This window comes from Lithobates pipiens, unplaced genomic scaffold (assembly GCF_037356315.1).
Source record: "Lithobates pipiens isolate NorthernLeopardFrog02 unplaced genomic scaffold, aLitPip1_a1.2 Scaffold_13, whole genome shotgun sequence".
NCBI lineage: Eukaryota > Metazoa > Chordata > Amphibia > Anura > Ranidae > Lithobates > Lithobates pipiens.
This window is the reverse complement of record NW_027507718.1, coordinates 365,968,971-365,977,507: the sequence shown is the minus strand read 5'-3', so window position 1 is coordinate 365,977,507 and position 8,537 is coordinate 365,968,971. Positions and strand designations below refer to the sequence as shown.

General features: G+C 45.4%; 1 long non-coding RNA gene across 1 annotated transcript; it reads right to left on the bottom strand.

Annotated features, from left to right (window-relative positions):
- Positions 1-780: 780 nt before the first annotated feature.
- Positions 781-1,931, bottom strand: LOC143976126 (uncharacterized). The gene is made up of 2 exons (XR_013272526.1): positions 1,474-1,931; positions 781-1,207 (listed from the first exon to the last, which is right to left on the bottom strand). It is a non-coding gene; the product is annotated as an uncharacterized LOC143976126 (long non-coding RNA).
- Positions 1,932-8,537: the final 6,606 nt, after the last annotated feature.

Genomic DNA, 8,537 nt, shown 5'->3' with positions numbered 1-8,537 from the left:
GCTCATTTCAGAAGATGTTAGCCCTTGTACACACGGTCGGAGAATCTGTCGGAATGAGTCTTATCGGACCGTGTCGTCAGATAATCCGACTGTGTGTGGTATGCATCGGACTGATTCCATCCGAATCTCTGTCCGACCCAATTTTCCAACATGTTGGAAAGATTTCCCGACCAACTGGGCTGGACGGACCTAATCCGATCATGTGTAGAGCATTTTCATCGGACCAAGTGCCATGCATGCTCACATTCAAATTCCGACACGGAAGCGCTCGTTCAGGTAAAACTACTGCTCGTAAGCGATATAGCACATTCGTCACGCTGCAATGTTAAAAAATCAGTCATCAAGCGCATTCTCTTGTTCTTTACAATGCTGCAAGAACCAACTTCTTTTGATGCTCATAGTCACACACACTTCTTCCGAACTGATTTCATTACTCTTTTTTAACCATTTCAGCAATACAATTTTAGTTTAAGTCACATCTACACAATGTTTTTTTTTGTTTGTTTTTTTTGGATGTTTTTTTTGGGGGGGGGGGGATTCCCTAAAAATCTCCTTTAATGACACTGGTCATTTATCCTTTTTTTTTACTTTTTATTTTTGGGTGTAAACTTACAACAACAACATTATTATATTTTTTATATTTTCTTTTTCTTTTTTAATCTACAGGAGGTTGTTTAGTGTTGGTACCCCTTGTTCTTTAGTTCACTTTGTATTTTGGAAATGTACCTGCCTGCTCACAAATAAACTCTACTTTTTGAAGGAAAACACATTACACAAGTATTTCATCAAACAAAAATAAAATGTATTTTGTTTGCTCGAAAATAAAACTAGGAACGCAGCACTGGAGAAACTTCTTAACTTTGGTGCAGCCTTTGGCCCCCAGGGCAGACATGACTAAATGAGATATAAAAAAATTGGTGGCCTGAGGAGTAGATATCTCAGGGAGAGAAGTCTGCTCCTGAAGTCCTAGAGAGCAGGAAATTCAGATGCCATTTCTGTCCCCAGGATGGTGATCTTGAAGAGGCTGCATCTTCTGGCACACCAGACTCATCCCAGGCCATCACTCTCTGGTCTTCCTTTGGGACTTCCCACCAGGCATCCTTCCAGGCTGTGGCTGGGCTCCTGTAGCTGGGGCAGGAGGAGAAGGAGGGCGTTGGTGGACCTCCTGGCTGCCACTTGCCACAGCCTCCCCCCGACTGAGGTCTTCCTGTGTATGAAAAGGGGACATAGTTTTAGTTTTTTGATCATCAATCACAAAATTTTGTGCTCCTGGCTTTTGCTATTTGACTGTTACCAAATAGAACAGACTATCATTCTGACACCAGCATTTTTCTTTCCCGTCCCAATCATTTTTGGTCACTACTGTCTATTGAGATGTAAACCACTTGGAAAAATCTCAACTTACTGATCAATAAGAACATCTAGTTAACATCATTAAATGTAACACAAGAAATATGTTCAACAATGCAATACCTGTCTCAAGCTTGGCCCCACCACATGGTGCTGCCTGGAAGGCCCAGGTTGGTCATCAGAAGCCTCAGCTGGGGGTGAAGGATGCCTTGGAGGAAGCATGGAGAGTGGTGGCCTGAGTGGTGGCCTGGGTACCCCTTGGTCTACCAGAAAATGCAGCCTGTCAAAGTGCACCATCCTGGGGTAATAAACAGCATCTGGATCTCCTGCTCTCAAGGACTCCAGGTGCTTCTTTCTCTCCCTGAAATATGTAAGCTTCATGGCCACAATTTTGCGATTCAAATATGTCATGTCTGCCGTGGGGACCCTGATCTGCACCAAAGCAAGCAGTTTCTCCAGTGCTGCGTTCCTCTTTGATCTGTCATTATAAAATTTGTTGTGGAACTGCCACAGGCAGGGCATCTCCATGTAGAGCTCGAGGAATAGCCCCATAAAGTTGGCATTGTTGAATGGGTCAATTTTTTCTGCAAGACACAACACAAGACACACCCTCAAATACTAATAATGCAATTAAAATCCCTCCTAATCTTGTCCCAACAGCGGCCTAGATACAAGCAGTCTAGTCTAGTGAAGCACAAAGTTAAAAATGTTACCTTTGTTTCCACGTTCGCCGCATCCGTGACTCACACTCTCCTCCCAGATCGTACAGACTATACACATGTGTGGCGTTTTATATACCGTGTGCATGCGTGAAACTCCGCTCGCCCCTGACGTTCTTTCCAGACTATTCCCCGCCCCTTCCCTTCCCGCGCAGTGGGGAGAGCACATGGCGGAGAGAACGCAGGTGCGCAATAATAGTTCCACTAACGAGGAGGAGGGTGAGGAAAGCCCGGAGCCTGAAACATCCCGATCCAGGAAGATTTAAGGCCTCAAATATGTCTTTTGGAGAGATGTTGGAGATGGTGGACATATTGAACAGGACCGACTATGATGGGAAGTATGGACCTTACCCAAACCCAAATATCAGAAAGGCCAAAATCATGAATAAAGTTTTGAAGAGTCTTCTGAAGAATTTTGGGGTACACCGATCCAAGGATCAACTGAGAAAACGCTGGTCAGACCTGAAACTGAGGGAGCACGAGCAGTACCTAAGGATCAAGCGTGTTCTTAAAAAAAGCAAGTAGTTGTCGTGTATTCATATGATTATTCTTGCTTGCATACATGCTCCATGTGCTTGGATTTCATGTTGTGCATTTTAAAATGGCCACTTTCAAGGTCATGGTTTTGTTCGTTCGTAGGAAACATCGTTCTGCAGGGAAGTATTCCAGCTTAACAAAGTGGCCCCAATAATGTTCTCACCTTGTAACTCGGCCCAGAAACACAATTGTACAACACTTTAAAGCAATGTTTCATATTCCTATTTATGCCCTCTGTGTGCTAATTAATCTTTGTTTACATTCTCATAGGGGAGAGAAGACTTGGCAAGTATGAGGACACCAGGGACCATGAGGACACCAGGGACCACACCCCTCCCAAAGAAGGGCAACTTCCAAAAGAAGAAACAGAGGAGCAGGAGCAGGAGCAGGAGGAGGAGGAAGAAGGAGAGATTGTGGAGGTTGGCCAAATTGTCACCACAACAGGTGAGTGTCAGAGAACACAGCTTCCGGTAAGCTCATCAATATATATCACCATATTTGGATTACATGGTGTGTTTGTTTGCTTTTTTTTCTAGGTGATGTGGAGGAAGATTCCCGTTTTACCAGTGAAAGTGCCCAGATCTTGATCGGGGAGATAATGGGGTGCAATAGGGATTTGGAAATTGTACAACAAAACATCAATGATGTTAAAAATAAAATGAAGAACATCATTGATGTTTTGGGGAGAATGTGAAAACGAAAAAACTAGATAGGGTTTTATTTTTGCTTTTTATCCAAAAAATGTTGTATTTTGCATAATTCCAAATTTGGAAGATGCACAGAGTATGTAAACATGCGCTATCTCCCATCATGGGGGATCAATGTACGTTTTGTGGAAAGTGTCTGAGATGAAGGGGTTGCAGCCCCAAAGCATGTACATTGATCCCCCATGATGGGAGTTAGCACATGTTGACACACTGTGTGCATCTTCCAAATTTGTATTTTTCAGGGGTCACGCCCCATGTGATGAAGGCAATATCAGCTCAGTTGTACATACTCAGGTCTGATATTGTCTTCACTTTTCCAAGTTGAACTTTGTAAGTTCCTGTGTTCTGTATTTTACGCTTCGATACATGCCTGTTTACACAAAAAAACAACTAAAAAAAAAATATGATTAAACTCGGTTTTGGATCCCTAAAATATCTTGGTTTGTTGTAAAAACCTTTACTAAACGCACATATGAATGTGCTTGTATTAAAAAGTTGAATTCTCAACAATGTGTGGCTTCCTTTTTCATTGGGCTTAAAATGTATTTGTAGTGAAATTTGAGTTTGTGCTGAGAAGGAGTGCAATTTACTAAAGGCAACTCCACTTTGCACTCCAAGTGCAGTTTCAGGTGTACTTTTGCAGTGCACTTGTAGTACATAGTGGATGTGCCTTTAGTAAAAAGCACCCACAGTGATGTGTAAATTTGGACAATCATGCCATTTTCCTGCCATGGTGCTGAAAATGAGCATGATTTAGATCAGTAATGCACTACACATTAGTTAACAAAAAGAAGGTGTGTGTGTAGCAGACCCACAACATAATAAGATTATCTGAAGAAGAGACTGTCCCCTCATCTCACTCTGAACTTGGGTTTGCACTGTTGGTGAAAAAGGCACAACTTGACGAAAAATGGCAAAGTGGGAGGCCACAGTCTGCCATTCCTGTGGCGTTGAAGGACACTGTGTAGTGACATAAGAAAAAAAACTAGTAATTTTACAAATCAACATTGCATGCAGATTAGACACCCACATTTTTGGACAAAATTAGTATAACATTTTTTTAAATGAGTATTTAAAGCCTAAAGTATAAGGTCCCCTTATGAGAGTCCTAACCCCCCCACCCCACCCCCCCCATCTGATGGGCCCTTGCTAAAAAATGAGGGGGGATGTTTAGGAGAGGTAACCCTCTCCACTTGATTGAGAGCTGAATGCCTAAATAATGTGTGATACTTTGTGAAGCCCCTCCTTAGTTACACTATTGGCAGCCCACCGGACAGGTAAGAAGTGTCATAATAACAAAATGGAAGCACATGTTGACATTCTGCTATTACATAGCAAGAAAATTAATGTGTTAAAAAAATCAAAATAGCATTTGAAAGTATTGAGGCCCTTACACTACATGATTTGGTGAATTGTTCCATAAATGTTATCATGAAAAAGGCATTTAGAGTGTGTATTGGGTTGGGTCAATTCATCAGATAGAAGATTGCTATCAGCTGAGGTAACAGTTGGGGAGAGGGGGGTTACTAATGAGTTCGGCACAACTCCAAAAAACACAAAAAAGGTCACTTTGCATGAATTGAAGCACACACATCACATTCGTAGAGATTTTAGGGGGTGTTTAGGGGAAAGCAATACTATGGAGCTGACAAAAGACATTGTCAAGTGACTAGACTATAGTTTTAGGGGCCAATAAGAGCATGGTGGGGAATTAGTGAGGCAAATCTGCATGAGGACAAAGGGGCAGAGCATATGAATTAGAGCATATTGCAATGATGGTAATTAGGGAATGAGGAAAGAAATGCACGACATTAGCAATCATGAAATACATAGAATGTGATGTTTAAGGTTAAAACTTAGCATAATATAGTCCTTCTGCAGGAGCTGAATGATGGCAGAACAGGTCTCTGGAATAATGATCCCCAGAGCCTGGGGGGAGATGCCTGTAGAGAACTTGAGGTCCTGAAGGCTTCTCCCTGTCACCAAGTAGCGCAACGTGGCGATGAGCCTCTGCTCCGGAGTGATGGCTTGCTGCATGCAGGTATCCTGCCTGGTGATATAAGGTGACAGCAAAGTCAGCAGACAGTGAAAAACGGGGTCCGTCATCCTGAGAATAATCCAGAAAGAGTACGTAGACGAAACATGTTTTGAAAACGGTCGGCTGGTCAGAACGGACACCAGAAAGCAACGCTAAACAGCAAGGCCTGAAAGGACGACCTGAATAGCAGAAGCAAGCAGACAATAAAAAATGCCTTTCAAAGTGTACTATACCAAGATAGAGTCCACAATGAGAAGCAAATACTTAATGACTGCATGCACTGATTATCAGATACACAAAGACAAGCAGAAACTAAAGAGCAGTAGCGATCTGAATCACTAATCTGAAAAGCACGAATCGTCTTTCACCAAACTTCTACTAAAACACGAGATCAGCAGATGGAGCCCAAAGGGTGCCGGACGTGGTGCTGAACTTCCTTTTTCTAGTCCCGCCGTACACGGCTTGTGTCACCGCGTTCTTGGCAACCGCAAAATCAGACAACTTGGCCCGACCGTGTGTATTCAACAGTTTTGGACACAATCCGTCGGACTAAATCCGACTGACAAAATCAGATGGATTTGGTTGGCAAAATCTCCGGCCGTGTGTACGTGGGCTAACACATCCATGGCTCGCCTTGCTGACATTCAGCGGTGACACAATCTGCCGGTCACAAGTCTTATTTGCGATTGCCCGACGTGATGGAACTCAACCTTCTGTATGCTTGATAGGCTGCTCCAGCAGAAACGTGCAGTTAACGTCTACCTGTATGAACTCTGCAGCAGAACAGGTTCTGGGGAGCTGGGGGTTTTTTTTCACTGCGCAGTGGCTGCTCATGCGCGACACATGCAGACTTCTGCGGCCATATGATGAGATCACCAAACTGGTCAGTCGCAGCCATGGTGCCATCAATGACATGGTACCTTATGCCTTCTTTATGGAGCGTGCATTGCATCGTGTCATTGATTAAGCCATGGAGGAGCAGGCGTGGGAAGATGAGGAAGTCACAATGCTGGATGAATTCCCGGGGGGGCTACTCTATCTGAGACAAGTCAACAACAGGAGTCTGAAGAGGAGTCAGAGGAGGATGGTGCCGGGGCGGATGAGGAGGAGCAAGAAGAGCATGCTTTAAACCTTTCTGGGATCCCTGTTGTTGTGCGTGGATAGGGAGAGGAGAACGAGGAGGACAACATTATCCTGGATGATAAGCAGGAGCCTGGCCACCACACCGCTTCCAGTTTAGTGCAAATGGGGGCCTTCATGCTCCAGTGCTTTAACAGGGACCCCTGTATAAAAAGCATAAGGGTCAAGGACCAGTACTGGGTGGCAACGTACTTAGACCCCCGGTACAAACACAAAATGGCGGAAATGTTACCACCGTCACAGAGGGCTGTCAGAATGGAGCACTTCCAGGCCTTGCTTCGAGAAACGCTGCATTCTACTTTTGCGTGCGCTGGCAGAGGAGCAATTCCCACTCCCAGAGAAAGAGTTGTGGGTATCAATCCAACAGCGCCTGCAAGAAGAGGGCGGTTTGAAGATGTGTTGGTGACTTCTGATATGAGGTCATTCTTTCAGCCGACCCATTGTCAGGTCTCATCCGGATCCAACATCATGGAACGCCTAGACCGACAGGTGTCTGACTACATCGGGTTAACGGCCGATGTGGACGCTCTGAGGAGTGATGAACCCCTGGACTACTGGGTGGGCAGGTTTGACCTCTGGCCAGAGCTTGCCCAATTTGCAATGAAACTGTTGCCTTGCCCCTCGTCCAGTGTCCTGTCCGAAAGGACATTTCAGAGCAGCAGGGGGATCGTGACCTAGCTCACAACAGTGTTGACTACCTCACATTTCTGAAAATTAATGAGGCATGGATTTTGGAGGAATTCAACACATGTGACCAGTAGACCATGTATATCTCTATAAACAATTTATTTAATCGAGCACACAGACCTTTTTTCTACATTTGGCTCACTTCCTTCTACAAAAAAAGCACACCGTACTATATGCTCGTACCCTCCTGTTTGAAAAGGTTGAGCGGTGTCATATTTTTGGGGCCCAGCAGCGAGTTGCTGGTATCAGTGCTGCTGTCAGTGCTCTCTATCTCGGTGCTGGTGTCAGTGCTCTATATCACGGTGCTGGTGTCAGTGCTCTATATCACGGTGCTGGTGTCAGTGCACTCTATCATGGTGCTGGTGTGGTGTCAGTGCACTCTATCACGGTGCTGGTGTCAGTGCTCTATATCATGGTGCTGGTGCCAGTGCTCTATATCACAGTGCTGGTGCCAGTGCTCTATATCACGGTGCTGGTGTCAGTGCTCTATATATCATGGTGCTGGTGTCAGTGCACTCTATCACGGTGCTGGTGTCAGTGCACTCTATCACGGTGCTGGTGTCAGTGCTCTATATCACGGTGCTGGAGTCAGTGCTCTCTATCACGGTGCTGGTGTCAGTGCTCTATATCACGGTGCTGGTGTCAGTGCTCTATATCACATTGCTGGTGTCAGTGCACTCTATCACGGTGCTGGTGTCAGTGCTCTATATCACGGTGCTGGTGTCAGTGCTCTATATATCACGGTGCTGGTGTCAGTGCACTCTATCACGGTGCTGGTGTCAGTGCACTCTATCACGGTGCTGGTGTCAGTGCTCTATATCATGGTGCTGGAGTCAGTGCTCTCTATCACGGTGCTGGTGTCAGTGCTCTATATCACGGTGCTGGTGTCAGTGCTCTATATCACGTTGCTAGTGTCAGTGCACTCTATCACGGTGCTGGTGTCAGTGCACTCTATCACGGTGCTGGTGTCAGTGCTCTATATCACGGTGCTGGAGTCAGTGCACTCTATCACGGTGCTGGTGTCAGTGCACTCTATCACGGTGCTGGTGTCAGTGCACTCTATCACGGTGCTGGTGTCAGTGCACTCTATCACGGTGCTGGTGTCAGTGCTCTATATCACGGTGCTGGAGTCAGTGCTCTCTATCACGGTGCTGGTGTCAGTGCTCTATATCACGGTGCTGGTGTCAGTGCTCTATATCACTCTGCTGGTGTCAGTGCACTCTATCACGGTGCTGGTGTCAGTGCTCTATATCACGGTGCTGGTGTCAGTGCTCTATATATCACGGTGCTGGTGTCAGTGCACTCTATCACGGTGCTGGTGTCAGTGCACTCTATCACGGTGCTGGTGTCAGTGCTCTA